The following is a 21,943-nucleotide window of genomic DNA, read 5'->3' on the forward strand; positions in this document are numbered from 1 at the left end:
TCGACCACTTTATGTTTCATTCCATACAACGAAAATGGAAAATATTTTTTTCCAGTCAAACTATTGGTTTTAGAGAAAAACTTGTGCAGCATTTATTCATCAGAACAACGTAACCTATCGATAGGTATTTTTTTCAAATAGAAATTGTGAAAAAAATCGCTATGTCCATAAATCGCAATTTCGCTCCATAGTGCGCTGCCGAGACTATTTTAAGGACTTCATAAAAGAAAATTTCAAAAGTGATGTTGCACTTATTTTCTTTTTACCTACATAAGTACTGAATTTTCATTAATACTGTAAAGTTACATCAAAATCCGTTCTGTAGTTTGTGCGTGAAAGAGTAACAAAGACAAACATACATCCATCCATCCCGATCCATCCAGACATCAAAACTTTCGCATTTTATGATTTTAGTAGGATGACGCGAGAATCGGACCCATTTTTGACAGATTCGTTGCCAACATTATGAATGTAACAAAAGGAATGTTCCATTAATTTTAATGATATCGATTTCAGCCCCCCTAGAGAAGTTGCACTTTTTGATCGAATCAAAAATCGAATCCGTTGAAACTCCATACAAAAAAAGGCTTTTCGACCATCTTTCGACATAAACACTAACATATTTTGCATTTTATCTAGGGAGGCTGTATGCGTTGTCTTTTTACTACTTTTACACTGAAGTTTTGGAATGAAATAAATAAATAAAATATATCCTTGGACATTTTACATTGCGCCCCTAGTCTAAACTAAGCAAAGTTTGTACCATGGGAACTAGTTAACGGATATAAAAATACATAAATACCTACTTTTTGTAAAATAAAGAAATAAGTTTAAACTCGTACTACAAAACAAACTAACGAGTAGGTACTCGTTCCAATTTGTATTTAAATAGTAATGTTAATAGCACCAAGAAGACTGCATAGCAGAGATTCTCCATTTTTCAGTCTACGAGTATCCTATTTTATAATTAATTATTATTTTTTATCATGGCACAGAAAGCCGTTTTTTCAACACATTCATCCTCTATGAGGGTGTGTTCTGCGTAGGGATGTTATGGATATGTAGTTTCGGTTATGGATACGGTTACGGATATAGGAATAATATTATACCTGTTTCGGTTACGGTTACGGATATTTTTTTATTTCGGAAATCCGAAAGTTTCGGTTACGGTTACGGATATCTGTGCTTTAGAATGCAATTTGCAATAGTTGTCCAACACCGTTGATTCATGGCCGCACACTACATCGAATAAAAAGTAAATAAAAAACTAAAATTGATACTAGATGAGATGGTATTATAAAGGTAAATCGGGCTGTTATGTCTTTACATTATAATGCTAAACAAAAAAAAAAAACAATTTAAACTGCCTACATCCGAAACTATCCGAAACTTTTGAATCGGTTACGGTTACGGTTTCGGATTTTTTTTTCGGATATCCGAAAGTTTCGGTTACGGTTACCCTTAACATCCTGGTTCTGCGGATAAACGCCCGCTTTTCATAAGCAAATATCAATTTGTTTTTGATAACAAAAATGACCTTTAAGTGACAGACATCAAAAATATGATTGAAATTTGACAAATATTGACAGATGGAGGGTTTCGTATTGATTAACGCAGACGGGCAATAAGTATTATAGGTCCTTAATCGATATTTATACATATGGATGTAGACTTAGTCGATCGATTATTATTAAATTCAGCTGGGACATCACTAGTGTCAATGCCGCGTGCGTCGCCATTTTTGTCGCTGAATTTATGTAGTCGAAAGTTATTTTTTACATTGGAATACTGCTATTTTAATTCGTATCAATTATTATCAACAAGTAGTTAATAAATGAGTGCCTAATTAATTTTCGCCCAGTCAACCTACAATTTAAAGTAAGTACCTGCATGTTTTATCGATTTGATTTCGCCCGGCATTGATTGTAAAATGAAAAATGTTTTGATCGGAGTAGAGTAAGTACTAAACTTAAATTAATGTTGTTTTGCCATTGGTTTCAACCTTTGCTTTATGATGGGAATCTTAAACAACCCTCCTTTCGAAAAAACATAACCGAAGGCCATAATATTAAATTCCCAAGGGTTAGACGGAAGATTTTCATAGTTACATATTTTTAACTTTATTGGAACAAATGTATAACGTTTACGTCTTACTTAAGTATTAAGTAAATTACGAATTAAGTAAATTATTTTTAAGCATGCCTGTTAAAACATTTTGGTGATCCAAGATTTGTAGGTTAAAATTTGCCTTTTGTCATCAAAGGTTTCTCTAATTTTTATAAATGTAAAACATGGTACAAAATGCACTCATTGCGCGGTTGGAATTCCTGTTTTAAATGTTAAATATCAAATAGTTTCATTTTCTACAAACTAAATTAAATAAAAAGTTCTACATAATGTGACAGTATTCAAGTCTTTGTATTCATACCTAAACTGAAAGTATCCATCAACAAAATGAATAAAGTATACATGTTGTGCTAAAGAACATCTCAGGAAGTAACACTTTCTAAAATATTGTGTTTGTATTATGTAAGTCCAATGTTAAAATATCACAACATTTTCTTCCAAAAGTTACTAGAGCTATTAAAAAAATTAAAGACTTCACTCAACATCTTCTAGTTAATTGCCAGGGACCTAATAAGAGATATACTAGGTAGCTACTACATATTAAAAAAATAAAGTGGCTTGCAATACAGATCTCATATTTAAAATTAACACAATATATTTTAATTGAGAATAATTATACATAATGTATATGGGCTCATCACTATCTGTGGTGCCAATAAACAAACAACATCCAGCCGTAACTTGTTGATGGAAGCCAATGTCAATAAAAAGGGATTAAAAAACTTTTGCTTCTTTCTTCAAATAGTCACAAACAAAAAATAGGTATATTATGTATTGGATTCTACTGTTTTAAAATCCAAAAGTAGGTATATGTATTATATCTAGTTGTAGTAATTAATTTTAAACTTTCACGTTGCATATTTGAATTAATTTAAAATAGTTGTGGTAATCGTTAAATACATATCAAATCAAAACACTTTATTTGTCATCAAAGGTGGTGCACAGTGCATAATATGACAAAGGTATGCAGTAAAATGGTCAAATGGCATATGAAATTAATCAATGTCAAATTAAATTATTCAATAAATAATGTCACTGATAATAATAACACATTAAGACCAAAATCAAAATTATACATTAATAATTATTTGCATTAATGACAATGAATAGATGAGAAACAAGTATGTCTGACTCTGTTCATGTTGATGACCAATTGTAGTCATTTGAAGATTTTGGTCCCTTTTCCAATACCTTGTTTGTCATCATAATATTATTATTATCCTGCATCAATCCTACTTCCTACTAATATTATAAATGCGAAAGTTTGGATGTATGTTTGTCTGGATGTTTGTTACTCTTTCACGCATGAACTGCTGAATGGATTTTGATGAAACTTTACAGTATTATTGTTTATAACCCAGAATAACACATAAGAAGCTATAATTTATGACGATATGTGACAAAATAAATTTCACGCGGGTTAAGCCGCGGGCAAAAGCTAGTTAAGCCTTAAAAGCCAATTGTATCTAGGGTTTCTGATTTCTCGACTTACTTTTTTTCTCGAGTTTCGAGAATTCTCGAGGCCAAAGTCTCGAGTTTTCTCGGGTCTCGAGTCTTTTAATGAAAACTGCTGAAATCGGTTGAAATTTAATAAAAACACGGGGTTTTTTAATCTAATATACCTACTTTTATGCACAACAATCAATATTAGAATTTAGTACCACTTATTTTGGTAAGGAAACAAACAAAAAATAAAATCTTCTTTCGTATTTAATATTTACTAATAATCATAACAAAAGTCATTAAGCCGCGTGTACTTTAAGAATAAATATTAATAAAAATCTGGAGCTACAAATGAATCACTTGTTTTCTAAAGAACAAAGTCCAAATAGCAAAATTACGATAAATAGTTTTTTTTATGAACAAAAAAAAAACTTTAATAAATTTTTAAATTTGTCACAGATAACGACTTGAATAAACTTTACGAGGAGGCACGAGTACCTAACCTAACGTCTGTTAGGTAAGGTAACTGTCTAGTTAACAAATTTTTCAGTCTTTAAATCAGTCAGAGTTAAACATACAAATATTATACTCGTTGGTGAACATTATTACTTAGTTTCGATTGAGATCATTACTTGCAAATCAAATCAGTTATAAAAGGAAAGACTAGGCCAGTCTAAAAGCAACGTTGACCTATTAAATAATTAAAAACTTACTTTTGTCTAAGAAAATAGGCTTTCAAGAATATTAAAGCTTCAAAATCGAAACTCGAGAATTCTCGAGCTCCGGTAATTTTTTTCTCGTCTCGAATGAAGCCAAATTTCTCGAGTTTTCTCGAGTTCGAGAAAGCTCGAGCAGAAACCCTAATTGTATCACTTACCTGCTATTTAATATTTTCTTCCATTGGTTGTGAATATTGCGTGCGCGTGTCGCGATAGTCTAGTTGCAATTGCGCTTTACCACTGTAATTTAAAAGCGCCCTAAGACTTACTCTATCCCTAGCTATTTGTTAGCTTTAGCACAGGAGCAAATTAACAAGGAGCAGTACCTAAATTCACCCGTCAATATCCTAAAGGATCCCAGGCATTAACTTTGTATTATATTTTTTATTATTTTTATATAAATCAATAAATAAATAAAGGAAGGAAGGCAGGAAGCACATCTCATGTGAGATAAAGAAAAATTTTTGGAGGCACGCACGCCCAGACGCGAGACTTTTTTAAAAATCTTATTATATTGTTAAAATTAACCTAATAAAAGCATTCGCTACACGAAATTTTCAAACGATTAATTATTAATAATAATTAAAACCGCCTATGCTCTTTGAATACCCGGTGAGCCATATCGCTAGCGGATCTGCGATCTCTACGCATAACAGACAGATTTTCTCGTTTCCGTTTAAACAGCAACAACGCCAACAACCATAATATTGTACTGTCTGAAGATTCTAATGAGTACGCGAGTTGACATGATTTCGTTCGTTATGAGGTTCTCTTATTAATCTTCCGTGAAAAACATCTAACTAAAAAATGTAAATAGCACGTAGTCATGGTCATGTCGTCTAGCTAGGGTGTGTAATGTATGATATAACTACATATCATATAATACTTAGAGGATATAACATCAAATTATATAAAATCGTTTAATATAATAATTATTTACTATAATAAACGAATAATATAATTTTAAAACGAATAATTTTAAGACAAATAACTATTAACTGATATAAAATGGTTTGATATAATGAATATTTTCTATAAAACTTACAATGTATACTATTTAAAACAAATAACATTCAAATCATATAAAAATAAAATGTCGAACAATCAAATGAGATAAAATTCTTTTCCTATAAAACTTAAATCATATAACAATAATAATTTTGTATAAAGTTCATTTGTTATAATAAGCATTGCATGCAGCAAGCAAGCAAGCGAGCAAGCAAGCAAGCTAGCATGCAGGCAAGCAAGCAGGCAAGCAAGCTAGCAAGCAGGCAAGCAGGCATGCAGCATGCAAATTTGACTAAAAACTTGAGACTTCTGTCACGGCTCCGGCACTGCGGGGCTCTGGCGGTCCCTCGCGTGCTAATCGTCGCAGATGGCTTTCGCTCGACACCGCGTCTTCGGCTTGCTGGCCGGCTTTGCCGGCCAGCCTCAGCCGCGGCGCCTCGCTTCCAGCCACCTGCTCCTCAGCCCGCGGGCCGCCTCGCCCCTCCGTGCCTACGCGCTTCTAAATTACACTCTAGGGGTAGGGCAGACAAGACTACGTGGAGTCGGTTTTACGGCGATTCGTTTTTGTCACTAAAGTCATTTATAAGTCAAGCTAAAAAAGAACATACTTAAAGTTATATCTATCAGAAATTATATCAATTAAAGAGTATAACAAATAATATTTATTACAAGTAATGGTTATGTGAAATAATATTTATATTAAACAAAATTACATCAAATGAGTCTTAGATTAAGTAAGGTTTATATCAAATGTCTTTATGCGTTGTGATTGGTATCTGAAATGATATTATTAGAAATGATTTATTATATGAAGTAAACATTATATGTTAAAAAATTATATCAAGTGTTATTATAACATACGTTTATTATACAATATGAACGTTATTGAAATGAATTTATATCATATAAACTTATATAAACTGTCACGCACCCGTCTAGCTAGAACAGAAAATGATGATGTTGGAAAATCTTTCTACAATACAATAAAATAAACAGTCAGGATTTGTCATAGAATTTTATTGCGCATGTAAATGGTAATACATACCTAATTATTTCTTATGTACAAAAATGTAGGTTAATAAAATAGGTTGATAGATAGTCCTATACATTTATACCTAAAAATGCTTTCATCACTATTATTCAATAATCCATCAGCGCACGCTGCCTATAGGGACATTAAATAGAGGCGCGTTATTTATTGCCTCGCGTGCGTGCACGGGACTTATAACTGCTTTTACGGTGTCCACCATTTAATTTGAACGTGTATGCAATACACACCACATGGCCATTACATGAAGTCTATACTAGAATACGGGAATCTAATTGTCGCCTCATCCCTTCGTGCAAACGGTCGGCGGTGGGCCACCGCGGGTGGGGTGGTGCCAATAGCCACCGGAATCAAAAGTAGAACGTAATAATTATCGGTGGTGGTGGGCCGGAGGGCCGCTGGTCGCGGTTCCCGCGGCTCGACCGTCAACAAACCGTCGCGCGGCAACTGCTCATGACATATGCATGAGAACGGCACGGACGATGCCGCCGCTTAAATATACAAGGACGGACGGGGAAATTACTAGAGAGGCAAATACATACAAGATGTCTCCCGCCCGACTGCGCGTAGCGTGCGGCACGCCCACGAGCCTCTCCAATTACACTCACGAAACGTCCGACCGATGCCTTTCTTCTATTGTCGACTATTTTTACCTCCTAACCACCATCGTCTTCATAAGTCATGAAGATGGCCACATTACAAACTTAAATGCATCATTGTAAATTCCTTTTGCTACAGGCTTACACGCAAACTTTACAGGCGATAGGTATTATTGATTCCTGGCTGGCTAGCATAGTAAATAGCTTTTATGGCACTTTGACCATTTTGTCTACATTAGTGTAATGAGTTGAGTCGGGCCCAGTTTGGATAATACTGCTACAGCCAGCTACAGCTTATTTATTTTGGAAATTAAGCATTTGGTTCTACTTCTATGAGAAATATTACCCCTTATAGGTACTTTAATTTACTTTGACAGAGCGAGCTTTTTGTAAATAGAAAAAAACTTGCCATGCAAGCATGCGATACGACTAAAGAGTCGATATTCAAGAATAAATTCTCCTAAAGTAGTTTGAATCTTGTCAACCCACGTGTCAGCCTTTCTGACTGATGATGATGTGGCTCAATCAGGCTGCCGGCAGATGCCTTGAGTCATAAAATCTGCTATCTTATCAGAAAGTCAGATTGACCAAAGCAGTGTAAAGATGTTGCAGATTTGCAAACCAAACAGTGAATTCATTTCAGGTGTTCCATTAGTAATCGAACCTAGGTCCAACGGTTCGGGCCTTCGGGAGCTAGTCAAATTCTAATCGCTAGGTGCTCAATGTTGAAACAATAAATGAGAATCGCCTATTATTAAAAAACATTGACTAGTTATAATGAAGGCCCCACTGGTTTCTAAGTTATGTGCTTAGTAAATGGATAAATTATGTAAAAATCAAGAGACGTAACATTTATCAACGTTCGGAGAAGTTGCTCTATCCAAACTACGTATACCCTGGCTACCTGCCTGGCGAGGATATTAGGCGGGCGATGGAGCGCCGCAAAGAAGTTATGATCGATAGGAACATCAAATATTCACGCATCGGCCCACGAGGAAACGGAATGGATAACCGTTGTCTGAAAGGCCACGAGGGGCGTACGTGAGCCTATAAACTTATTATCCTTTTTCCCTAATTATGTGCTTAACCGTTTTCAAATAAAACGATTGAGTGATTCATAAGACGGTTGCGGTTCTTAATTATTTCAATCATAAACTATGATCGTAAAAATAAACTAAGCTATGGAAATTACAATAATATTTTTTTTTTTAATTAAAAATCAATAAATTATGTAGTTTTAATGTTCTGTCTGGGGCTATTATAAAACGCCGATTTCGTATTTTCGGATCTATCCATTCCTCCCCAGAGAGATTCTGGCACTAGCGACTGCGATAGATAGGACCCGAAATACCCAAGGAAGCTGGCTTGACTTATTTAGAATTTCAATGTTTCTTGGCGATTTTTATGAAGTTGACATTGTCGTCACTGAGACTCATAATCTTTAATCTACATAAATCTTAAATCAATTAATAACATCTAACTGTAACAAAAACGTTTTGTTTATGAATCGCCTAAAGACTGAAATGTTGCATGCGCTGAAAATCTTTTTGTTTATTAATTAAAACATTTTTATTATAGAGGGTAACGAACAGTACATAAAGACTTTTAAAACATAAAGCACGTTGGAGTATCGCAGTGAATATAATTAAAGTAGCATGATGACAAACATACTAGATTCACGCAAATTTAATAAATGTTGGATCGTTGGCTGGCTATTTTTGTGTTGAGCAATAGTCTTTTCCTCCGCGTCAAAAAAATGTAGCAACTCTAGAGACTGATCAAAAATTTTCAAACTCGTTCAGATTTATTGTGTGTGTATAGTAGCTATATGTTACGCGTCACCTTTGAAATGTAATGGTGAACATTTTCTAATCTTCTTCTTACCTTAGTCGGCTCATCAAAATATCTGGTTCCTTAAAGAAACGGGATAATTTCTTTAAAAAGAAAATGAAAATCTCATTTTTATCTGGTGCTTTGTTTTGAATCTGTGAATTTCAGTTTAAAAATCTTGAGAGTTCTTGGAAGACGAACGTTTTACTGGTTTTACCTATCGTACGGTGTTTAAATCGCATTTCTGTCTCATGTAAATAATACCTTCCCAATAATGTAATCATTTAATCCCACTGAATCGGGTACCAGAGTTTATTTATACCTTATCTGTCCTCGTCCTTTGATCTTATGTATTTTATTTAGAAGCTTAAGCGTTGTCTATTTGTAGCATCAGTGGAAATATCCTTTTATGTTGTTATTTTAGTGCTATGTAGCATACTGCCTTTTATTGAATGAGCAATAAATTACTCATTAATTGAGAATTAATATGTTTGTCACTCAATATGGCGATTTCGGAGTGTGTCGCCGCAACTCGCAATGGGTTTAAGATTTTTTAATAACAAAGAAAGAAAAAGTATTTATTTGGATGTAAGTACAAAATAAAATAACAACTACTTAATACCAATCAGGGTACAACCCCAAAGAAGGGTACCAACCAACATGGTATCTGCTCAGACTACATTTTTCGATAAACTCATAAAATTAACTAATAAGAATTTTAGAAAAGATTGTGCATCGATTAATTTTGTAAATTCAAAGTAAATTACTTTACCAAAGTAGAACTTAAATCTTTTACCTGTGCAATTTTTGGGTGTTTTCTTTTTGGGGTTGGCGCTATTTTTCAGATGCTGTCCTCCGTATTACATTTAAGTCCAGGGTACTTCTTTTTTATTTTATTGTAGGTCTTTTTAAACACTGCAAATTGTGTATTTTTCTTATATGTATTAAGTTTTCTCTTTTTATACGATCATGAAATTGATGCTATTACTGGTGGGAAAGTCCTTTTAAAAACGCGAAAACCTTCCAAATTATGCTGCATTTTATAATTTTAAAGGAGCGTTACTTACGAGTAGTATTCGGGCCTAAAAAAAACATTTTACTGAAGTGAAGCCATATACAGCTTGACCGTCGTTCTGCTATGCAAATTGTATCGGTGAGTTTGTAATGCTTTCATGGCTCGTTGCGCATTATCTCGGGGCGGATTGGGCGAGGCGTGGGTGTACGCCACCGAGCGTAAAATTTAAACTCTTGCTTATTATTATATCAAGTGGCAATCTCGGAAACATGTTTCTAATTGATATAGTGAAATTATAATCATCTTCATTACACTATGATAAGGTGTAACGTCATCAATCCTTTTTCTAGTATCGACTAGCTAAAGAATGTCACCAAGATATTGGGCTGCAGCATTTGGGTTAATGTGGGTGGTGCTGGATTTATTTATTACTGTTTTTCTTACGTTGCGTTTGACGCGTATTCCTTAGCCCTACTAATGAAATGGTTGGCTACTGCAATTGTTTTGTAACTATAGAATAGGAAAATTGATAAGTAAGGCTAAATGTTTATGATGGTAATTAGTCAAGTTCTAGGGAGCTCTAGTTTTGAATCTTCAGCTGATATCACCTTTGGCTATGCAACTTTCCTATTTTATTTATATTCATGGTCATTACTTATTGGATGACTCAAAAAACATCATCATCATATTATTAAAGAATATCCCCATAGAATAATGGCGTGTAGTTTTCGCAGAATTTGAACTGTTTCTGCTAAACTTTTCCAGTGTTTCTTTGATTGTATAATTAAGTTATGTCTATAGATTTCTTATTATTTTTTCAGCCTCGCCTTAGCCCCTTTTACGTGGGCTTAGCTTTCCCCAATCATGCGTTTTCCATTTTTTATTTCTCTAAAGTCTTGTTCCTCATCCAGGCGGTTTGAGGTCTTCCTCTTCCCCCGGTCTCAAGTCTTCGAATATTTGAAGAGCTTCATATAATACTTGTATGTGTAGTACACATTGTGTACTATAATGGAATATTTCTTATCTCGAAGAATTGTAAATCGGTGGTCGTTGTGCACTGTGGATTTTTAAGCTTCTAACGTTCTGAAATCTTGAAATGTTTCTCTATTATATCATTTTATGTAAATTAGAGATTTCATTGGCATAAAAACATGCAAATTAACTCTATCTGTAGATTTAATATCTATTTATTATTGACTAAAGTGTTATCCCAAGGTGTTTTAGGGTTGTTTTCCATAATCGATTTCTCCTTTTGGTAAACTCCTCGCCAGAGCCGTTATCAATAATAGATTAGCTCCTCGCCAACTTTTACCTAAACCCGTTTTCTAAATGTCCCCAAATTTATTGCGGAATTATCGCATTTTCTTCCGTTGAGCATCCCGTTTACCTTGAAAGAAATAATAAATGTTTATTTTATTTATATTAGATGTGTACTTCAATATTTATTTGTAATGCCAATGTCTGTACATACACAATGTGTGGTAAAATTATCGTCGAAATTCTGTTTACAAAATATTTTTTAGGATTGCAATAAAATTATGTCTATCAAACGGAATACAGTCTGCTTAAAAATCTCTTTCTTTGTTTAAAACGCATTGTATGATCTTACTGTTTTTTACATAAGTTTATATTGTAACAAAAAGTTAAGCTCATATCTATACAGGGTGGAAACGATAAGTGATCTCATTCGATTATTTCTAAACTATACAAGATATCGAAAAACTGGTTACTGATTCTGAAAGTGCTTTACGAGCGCTATCCAACGGTACCAATAATAGGTCACAGAATTAACTGGATCTATCCGAAAATTCAATGTTTCCAGCTTCCATACATTTAGTAAAACCACATAATATTAAAAACTACAAGATATCAAAAAACTGGTTACTGATCCTGAAAGTGCTTCACGAGCTCTATCCAACGGTACCAATAATAAGTTACAAAATAAACTGGATCTATCCGAAAATTCAATGTTTCCAGCTTCCATACATTTAGTACTGCCACAGTCATGGCACTCATGTCTTGATAATATTATAGCAAATAAAGCCTAAAACCAATGTTTTCCATGAATAATTTTAAATGAGAATGCAATTTACAAGTTCAATTTAAGTTTTTATTATTTAATAAAAAAAATAACACTTTAGTATGGAGGCTGAAAACATTGAATTTTCGGATAGATCCAGTTAATTCTGTAACCTATTACTTATACCGTTGGAAAGAGCTTGTAAAGCACTTTCAGGATCAGTAACCAGTTTTTCGATATCTTGTATAGTTTAGAAATAATCGCGTGAGATCACTTATCGTTTCCACCCTGTATACAGGGTGTCCCGTAATGTAACGTCAAGCCGGAACTGGGTGTTGAGGCAAGTTGTGCTGGTTATCAGAAAAATATAAAAAAAAATCTATGTGGCATATTTTAAAAATAATAGGCATTTAAAAAAAATCAAAAAATTCTACTCCAGGTGACGGTCCTTTTACTCGTGTTGCCACAAATCTTCACTTTTTCCAAATATAAATAGAAAAAGTGAAGACTTGTGGCAACACGAGCAAAAGGACCGTCACCTGGAGTAGAATTTTTTGATTTTTTTTAAATGCCTATTATTTTTAAAATATGCCACATAGATTTTTTTTTGTATTTTTCTGAGAACCAGCACAACTTGCCTCAACACCCAGTTCCGGCTTGACGTTACATTACGGGACACCCTGTATATAAAAGAAAGTCGTGTTAGTTACACCACTTATAACTCAAGAACGGCTGAACCGATTTAGCTGAAAATTGTCAGGGAGGTAGTTTAGAGCCAGGGGAAGGACATAGGATACTTTTTATCCCGTTCGAAATAAAAAAAAGTCTGCTTATTTATTGCCATTAAGGCGGAACAAAGTTCGCCGGGTCAGCTAGTTTTGAATATTTTCAGGGGTTTGATCAGTGTGTGTCACTGTCTCATAATATTTACAAACGTGACATGAGTGCGTAATGCGTGTCATCAACAATACGAAACACTGGCTATATTAGGTCGACATGAAAATTGAGAAAAATATTAATGACGCAAAAATGTCGTTATAAATTGAATAGATTCTTGTGGTTTTAAAACATTGCAATCAAAAATATCTGTCATTATGATTATGAAATTAAGAGTACAGTTGTCCAAAATAACGTGAGGCATAAGTCCAGAAACAGACCATGCCTGGGCTGCTAGGACATTCTAGAACGGAATATTTCTAAAGGGTAGACAGGTGGCGGTTCCCTGGTGGGTGTGGTGGTGGCAGCAGTGGGTCTGCTTGGAGACACCCGCGTACTCGCTGCACGGGTGGCGTGCGCTCCTTGCGTTCTCATACGCCGCTGAATATTTCAGCAGCTAGACTGAGGAAAATTACAGACTTCGTTTCTACCCTCAACCCACCTCCCTGACAATTACGCGTTTAAAATAATATTCCTTGGAATGGAAAAGAGGCTAAAGCAATTAGGTCAGCGCAGTATGATTGTCTCCAGCCGCTGTGCTTCCCACGACAAGTAGTGGCGAGGCCTTAGGAACACGTGGCGTCTCCCATCATAGGTGCCACTTAGATCATGAATACAGAATTACATGCAGTCTGTCTTGTCGTTGTAAGGTCTTTTAGGCCATAAACACATTTTTGTTTATCGCATTTTTATATGTGGGATGCAACTTCTTTTGAGTCGTTGCACTCTTGATAGAGTGGTTGTGCGTGGTCGTCACGACTATGATTTGTTGTGGGCGGATGTCGCTCGCCCTACGATGTCTCCTAATCTTTCCCTGAGATGAAACTTTTTATTGCAATTTTCTTCTTCGAATAGATTTTTTAAATATCACAGCAGATCAAGAAAACATTGCGACACTTTATGTTTTCGTAATAAATGCTATTTTGAGTATGATTTGTTGTGGGCGTATATTATGTCGCTCGCCTTACGATGTCTCTCACTATCTTTCTCTGAGTTGCAAGTATTCTTCTTCATATGTCAGCAGATCATGAAAACACAGTGGCACCTTATGTTTTTATAATAGTTCTGTGCTATTTTTGATATAGCGCTGACTGTACAACCTTTTGTCCTAAATGTGGCTCCCAAAATCATCTGACGAATATAGCTGAATCAGATGAGGACATTGCATGGAACTGTATTAATTAATGATATTATCAAATTATTGTGTATCTAGAGACGTTAAATATTCTATATAATATCTAAAGAAGAGTACGTTTAATAAAATACAATAAGACGGCACTGCGCTTTATTTTCGTTGTTTGGTGCTCAATGACTCTTCATGCTAGTTTGTTTCAAAGCATTTTTGTACGAATTTTTTGGAATTTGTTTCTTTATCGTTGAACATTGTGCTGGTTTTCTTTTGAAATTTTCGTAGATGCTAAAGTCGACGATACGATACTTGTATTTGAGACTAGATTCTACTGAAGTTATAATACCTAGCTAACTTAGCGTTTGAGTTTCAAACTCACGTCTCTTGAATTGAGACTAGCAGGACTATGACACCCCTGATCGGAATCTTGCTCGACTCAAAGCTTTAGCTACCTTGGCGCAGCAGTTACTATTGTTCCAGGAGCATTCTTAAAAGTTCCTTGTGCTATTGTAGTTTAGGCTGGGCCTTATTCCTGAACCTACAGACTGACGTGGCGCCAGTGACAGTTATATAATCTTATGCTCCGTATTATGATATCTACCTACTAGTGTCGTGTGCATTTTTGTTGTTAGTCCGTCGTCTAGGCAACGATTGTCTTTGATGTCGCCTCATCGGTGGGCTATTAGCTATTGACGAATACAAATATGTATGTACAACAATACTGTATAGGTTGGTCCATACAATCATATTTGATTGTTTTGATTATTTCGGCGATAAGCTTTGAACTTTGACCTGATTGGTTTGGTAGTCGTCTGCTACAATGTCAAATAATGGGAATTCGACAACCACGCTCGGTAAAGCATAAAGTGGCCAGTATTTTTTTCGGACACCCTGTATTCAGTATGCGTTTGCAAAGAATGCCGATAATGACTCGCAGAATGTGTACGTAATTTGGGAGATCTTTATAATACTCCAGATGGTGTTAAGTTAAATAATTTTCAGACATGAAATCAGTAGTTTTATGACTCTGACTCTGACGCGTCTTTCCGTTCTATACATAGCCAGAACGCAAGGGTGTGAAACTAATCGAGTATAGTTTGGAGATGACTTTTTTTACTAAGCTCCTCCAAACTATACACGACCAGTACGCATATGCTGCGTACTGCTCGCGTATACTTTGTAGTGACTTAGGGCAAATATCTTACTCCAAAATATACATCGCCAGTACGCATACGGACTAATCACGTATGTATTGTAATAAGTGCGTGATTACAATTTATACGCGAGTAGTTGCATGCTAGTCATTTTGTCTTATTGACCTCTCTTTCTATTACATATTAATTAATATCTGCGTGTCTACTTTAAACATTGAATCATCTTTCGACACGTATTCTGCCATAGAAAAGATATTTGTTTTGGGGCTGATATTTAATTTTCACCAATTCTCGAATAACTCTTAAATTAAGAATTATGTAGGTATGGAAATATGTCAAAATGATTTTGTTCTTGAGATAAAAGTTAATAAATAAAATAAATAATAAATAAATATCCTTAGACATTTTACACTGCGCTTCTAGTCCCAAACTAAGCAAAGCTTGTACATAATACTAAGTATTAAACATACATACTTAAATACTTTTTTTTTTTTGTAAATACATACTATACATAGAAAACACCCAGTCCAATACAAACAAATATGTTCATGCACACAAATGTTTGTACTGTGCGGGAATCGAACCCGCTACCTCCGGAATAGTAGTCCGTTTCGAACCACTACACCAAACGGCCGATAATACAAACCTAGCATTTAAGGCGATTAGAGTCCTCAATGACCTTGGGCGTTTGACCTTCACGCCGCGAGAAACACCCGCGCACCCCGCACGAAAACTCCGATTTGACACCGATCAAAATTACACGGGCATAGGTAGATACAGAATAGAAGCTCTTTTTTTATGACATTACTGCCTATTATTTTAAACTTGAATTGATGAACCTTGATGTTGGTGTCATTTAACTCAGGCGTAAAGGTATTTAATAAAAATAACACAATCCATGAACATTTTGTAAGGGATATTATTTTTTTTCGTAAATTTTCTAATGTTTTTGTCGGTTCAGCCGTTCTCGAAATTTGAACATGTAATATGTAGGTAACTTCGGTGGAATCTTGCAAGTTGAATTTGTTAGACCAACTTCCTGCCTGACGACAACTGTAGGCATTGGAACACATAGTAGTGTTGTCTATGGTTTAAAAAAGCAAATGTTTCTTCTTTTGTCTATTGTCATTCTCTTTGTGTCACTTATGAATAATAAACTGAAAATGTGTTTAATCTCGTCTTTTTATTAGAAATCCTTCAACAACTGATTGAGTTAAAATTTTGGATATACATGTAATTCGGATGACAATGCAATAATTGTGATGACATGGAGTCGATCTAATGATAGAGATGGAATGCCAGTGGTCCCATAGCAACTCCGGGATTAAACGATTCCATCGAGTTTAGGTTCGTTTGATTTGTATTTATTTATTTATATAAATATAAGTAAGTAATATTATGTAAGTAAGCTACTTTAAAAATCACGAGTACCTACCTACTTCAATTCTCAAAGGCAAACAGGGACTAATGATGGAGCTCGAATGTGGCCGTAGGAATAGGCTAGTTTCTTAAAAAAACACTTTTTGTCCGTCAATTACACTATCAAAAAATATTGGACACGGGATATTTTTATTTGTCAACAAACAAGTAATTACGAAGTTATGATGCGATGAAATTCCGCGTGACGTCACAAATCGCAACAATTTTAAGCACGCCTTAACCTCATGGGCCTCTTCTGAACTTTGGCGCGCTTTATCTCTTTAAATTTTCATAAGTTTAAAAAAGTGAAAAATACATTTAAAGTATTTTTTGGTAAGTTGACCGACGGACTAATTCAAACTCTTGCTTTACCCAGGAAACATCCCTATTAGGCCAGTAGAATTAAACACAAAAATTGATTAAATCGGAAATAATTCCTATAAAAGATTTTTTTGCTTTAATGGCTTCATTGGTTGCCCATTAAGACTCTCCTAAGTTTTCGACTTCGACGGAGTTGTGCTTAAGTGGTGGGGGCCCCCGAAAGGGGCGTTTTTTCGGTTTTCCGGTTACACCGAGTAAAGGACTTACCCTATCGAAAAGTGGTCTTCATGACGGTTAAAGGGCACTTAATCCTGCATTGAATAAGACCAAATTCATATGTTTTGGACAAACCGTTCTCGCGCTAAAGTTCGGCAAAGTAGAAAATATACGTATAATTAATGACCCTCTCCACGTCCAATGGCTTGTTACCCACATGCTTCCAAGCCTTGTAAAGGGTCGCCTTAACCAGTGTAACCCTAACAAGGCTCACGAGTTTGATTCGCTTATCCTTGTTCGTCCCAGCCGTTCCTTAACTGCGGTTGCTGCACCTCTTCCTGGCACTCTCCTGAACGACTCTGTGTTACCTAATGTGGCTGCCCCTCTTCCTTGTACCCTCCTGTACGATTTCATTGCTTAGCCATATGCCTGGTCCAAGGTTCGACGCCACAAAATCAACTTCGTACGAGTAAAAATAGTTTAAATACTATTTCCCGTGCTTGCAACATTTTTCTTTATTGCTTCGCCTCTATTAGTCGTAGAGTGATTGTATATATCCTATAGCCTTCCTCAATGTATGAGCTATTCAACACAAAAAGCTATTCAATCAAACTAGTAATTCTTAAGATTAGCGCGTTCAAACAAACAAACAAAAAACTCTTCAGCGTTTTAATATGAACTTGTTGTTGTTGATTTTTGGCGTCGAACCTTAGACCAGGCATACGGCTAGGCAACGTAGTCATGCAGGAGGACACAAGGAAGAGGGGCAGCCACAGTAGGTAACACAGAGTCATTCAGGTGAGTGCCAGGAAGAGGTGTAGCAACCGCAGTTAAGGAACGGCTGGGACGAACAAGGATAGGCGCATCAAGCTCGTAAGCCTTGATAGGGTTACACTGGTTGAGGTGGCCCTTTTCAAGACTTGGAAGCCTGTGGGTAACAAACCATTGGACGTGGAGAGGGTCATTAAATATACGTATATTTTCTACTTTGCCGAACTTTAGCGCGAGAACGGTTTGTCCAAAACATATGAATTTGGTCTTATTCAATGCAGGATTAAGTGCCCTTCAACCGTCATGAAGACCACTTTTTGATAGGGTAAGTCCTTTACGCGGTATAACCGGAAAACCGAAAAAATGCCCCTTTCGGGGGCCCCCACCACTTAAGCACAACTCCGTCGAATTCGAAAACTTAGGAGAGTCTTAATGGGCAACCAATGAAGCCATTAAAACAATAAAATCTTTTGTAGGAATTATTTCCGATTTAAAAGCTAATTCTACTGGACTATATTCTTCGAAATGATTACGAGCTACATAACGAAAAATCTTTGCTACTACGCCGCAGAAAATTCCACATCATAATAAATAAAAAAATAAATTTAAATAAAAAACCTTTTTTTTAAAACACGTTTTTGTATGCTAATAATTTTAGTTTCATGACATGCTCCCAAAATTCATCATCTTATAAGAGGATTTCAGTTTTTATCGACGAAACTTTTTAATTATTATAGCCTATAGGTACGTTTCATGGTTAGGTAATTTAGGGAAGTTTATTTGCACTTAACATGAAAAATATGGTATCAATGTCCTGTGTACCTATGCACCTTCAGTGGCAATAACAAGGTCTATTGAGTACCTATAGTCTACTAAAAGCATGAAATAAATTAATTTTCACCAAAAATTAAAACCAACTCCAAAACGAATCACCAAAAGGTAGGCTGTCACGGACTCCGAAAATATCAATCATGATATACGGGCATTTGTAATCAGTATCCACATTTTTTAATAAGCTCTATAGAACAATTAATTATCAATACCACTTTATCTTATTTTTTTTAACTGTGGTATTTTCGCGAAGAAACATATTGAAAATCTAATTCTAAATGGCCCATTTGCGCCGAGGCTAAGTATGAAAAATATAAATTGTTTTCTTCACGTAAATCGATTAAGTTACTGATTCTGACTCGCTCCTAATTTGGATACTGATTGCAAAGGCCTAGTAAATAAATAACGGAATATATTTTCAACTTTTACTTATCTAGTGCCGTTTTTCTTGGAGTCGATTTTTTACACTACCTAATAGATTCTATTTAGGTAGATAATAGCGCCCGAGCATGCCTTAATTCAATCGTATCGTCTGACTGAACGTGCTCTATGAACAACTCTGACATAAAAACTATTGTCAAACAAAGACTAGGTTGCACCATCTTATTTTAAATTTGACAAAAGTCAAAAATCTGTCAAACTCCATACAAAAAAACACCGGTTATCGCCAAAGCTACGGTCAAAGTTAGGTCACGTCAGGTGGTGCAACTCAGCCAAAGAAAAAATTCATTTTGATCGCTAATGTCAGTTTGCAGCGAGTGACACAACCTCCCCGTCTGAAGGCCAGCGGCCGACTGCCGCCCGCACCCCGCGAAGGCCCCCTCAACAGCAAAACGTTCGGAATTTATCAAAAGTAAAATTTATGAATGAAAGTATTGTTCGATTAAAAAATGCAACGTGTCATTTAAAGATTAAAGAATTCCTAATCTATTCGTGCAAAAATCTTTTAAATTAACATAGCCGTTTTGGAGGAGTAGGGAATTTAAGTAAAAAATCGATGTCCCGTATTTTTTTTTTAATTCAAAACAAAGAGACGTAGCGAAAATTCAAACGTCACAAATGTAGTCCTTGAACTGTTGTATAACATATATTTTTTTCAACTATTTCTGTCCAGCAGTAAAAGAGGAGTAGGCTTTACAAAATGCCCATTTGACGCGGATTGAGGACTCTAATCGCCTTAAAGTCTCGCATAATGTATTAATAATGCACGTTGAACTTTCTTCTCTCACTCTCTCTCATTTTAAATGAATTTATGATTACACTAATAATTGTTATTTAATTTGAAATCTACCTAATCAATTTAATTTCAAAAACCACTTACAATAGTGTTAAAAATCTAGATTTATTATAGATTCAGTAAAATAATAATATTTTATGTAATAATATCGAATAAATGCAATTTTAAATAAAATTCCATATTTTACTAAATCAATATCAACTAAACACACTCTAGTCAAGTGTAAGTGGTGTAGTAGAAACTAATCGAGTATAGTTTGGATATGACTTTTTTTAGTAAGCTCTTCCAAACTATACACGATCAGTACGCAAAATTCGTGTATAGTTTGGAGTCACAGATTTACAAACGGGCACTACAAAATATACACGAGCAGTTTCCTATGGGTGCGTTCTGGCCATGTATAGAACGGAAAGACGCGACTCTGACGCACAGCTAAAAACTATGACTAAAATTAGTGTTTTCCCGATCAATATCGTCTTGTTTTGGTAAAGCAAATTTTCTAAAATAGTTTTTGCGTCTGGGTGTGCTGGGCAACGTGAAAAAATCCGGTCTGTTATTTTTATGACAGATAGTGTGATAAGGCATACTTATGTACTAATTTGTTACTTAGGAATTTGAATATCAAGTTAAGGATACCTATTTGATAAACTAAAATAGGTGACCGACGACCGCTAGATGTTTTAGTCTTTATTAATGTTTCGTAAATGATTATTTATGTCTAAAGAAGTAGTTGTGACTTTACCATTACTATTGAAAGTGTGACTAGTGACAACTGCCTGTACAATCATTTATTGTGGTCAATTTGTTAAGTGAGCCAGTAGGTGGACATTATCGACAACTAACGACTGGGTCGCATGCGAACACCACCTCAGATGGTTACATTAAAATAATTTATTACATGTTTTCTCTTAACATTCTCCATAATTTATTATTTTTACACATACCTACTACATCAAAGATTTAAAATAACTAAGTAATACCTATAATGTTTACTTAAAATCTTCTGGTCTTAAATATTGTTTTATGAGGTCGGAATAAGTTCCTTTGAGTATGGAGTATCTTGATTCTTGTACAATCAACAGCACATACTACAATAATAACAAAATAATTCAATCCCTTAATCAATTTTGAACTTTACACTGAAAAGTCTTGTGTAGTTCAAACCCTATTCGGAAGTCATTTGTGGTTTGTTGATGTAATGTCGACTGCGTACACCCACATAATCGTTTGACAGTTAGTGGATCGCCTTTGACGTGTAACGTGTCGTCAGAACCAACAAATACACTCAAGACATTGTGTAAACATGCTCGCCTTAATGCAAATGCCTGCCCGCGATGCCTATCGGAGTTGTCAAACGTAGTAAATAGGGGCAGTTTCGTGGAATACACGCTGTGTGCACACAGCCCAACGACAGTCATTACTGGAAAAACCTTCCACTGTGTCACACTGTGGACAAAAGTTATTGAAAAAGAACTTTCTTCATAATTAAAATGATTGTAATACGAAATTAGTTTACTGTGTCTTTTTAATTGCTTTTAATAAAGCTACACAAACGACAGACAGAAACCATTACAGTAGAGCTTTATCAAAGTTTTAGTACTTTGATATTCATTCTCATTATGATAGGTCAAATATAGGTTGTCAAGTTATGGTGAATTCATGAGTGACCCGAATTCTGAAACGATTCTCAAGTATACTAGCCGAAGCTTTGTCTTGAGCTCGAGCTTGAGTGGAGTTTCGAGCTGTTTCAGGATACGGATCCGAAAGAAGTATCGCAAGGGGTCGTTTCGGTATCTAGGCGGTTTAGGCACAGAACAGGGTGTCGTCTTGCGGTGTGCCTCGTTAAGTCTTCGTTTCCGGGGCACAATGAGAGGCAGGGTGTTATCGACGGGGCGGCGGGCGGTGCGCATGTGCGCCGCCGGCGCCTCGGTGTCTCGGGGGTGCCATACTAACGCCCGAGCGGAGCCCCACCGATGCCAGTCGCCTCGCGGAGCGCGCCCTGAGCGGCCGAAAGCGAAAATGATCCCGCACGCGGTCAACCCTTACACTTGTCAAAATGTAGGTTCTCGAAAAATTACCAGTGGAAATCTTATGTAAATTAAACTTCAGAATTTCAAAAA

General features: G+C 35.5%; 1 protein-coding gene across 3 annotated transcripts in view; it reads left to right on the forward strand.

The window, feature by feature from the left end:
* The first annotated feature begins 1,699 nt into the window (after positions 1-1,699).
* LOC135080001 (heterogeneous nuclear ribonucleoprotein K) overlaps positions 1,700-21,943 on the forward strand; it is a 40,656-nt gene continuing 20,412 nt past the window's right edge. For 2 of the 3 annotated variants that reach the window (XM_063974666.1, XM_063974668.1), the window contains exon 1: positions 1,700-1,878. The gene's annotated coding sequence lies outside the window, so the exon portion shown is untranslated. Of the gene's footprint in view, positions 1,879-21,792; positions 21,882-21,943 lie in introns of those variants that run through there. The other variant, XM_063974667.1, reaches the window with a different exon arrangement.

The sequence above is a fragment of the Ostrinia nubilalis genome, chromosome 17 (genome assembly GCF_963855985.1).
Source record: "Ostrinia nubilalis chromosome 17, ilOstNubi1.1, whole genome shotgun sequence".
Lineage (NCBI taxonomy): Eukaryota > Metazoa > Arthropoda > Insecta > Lepidoptera > Crambidae > Ostrinia > Ostrinia nubilalis.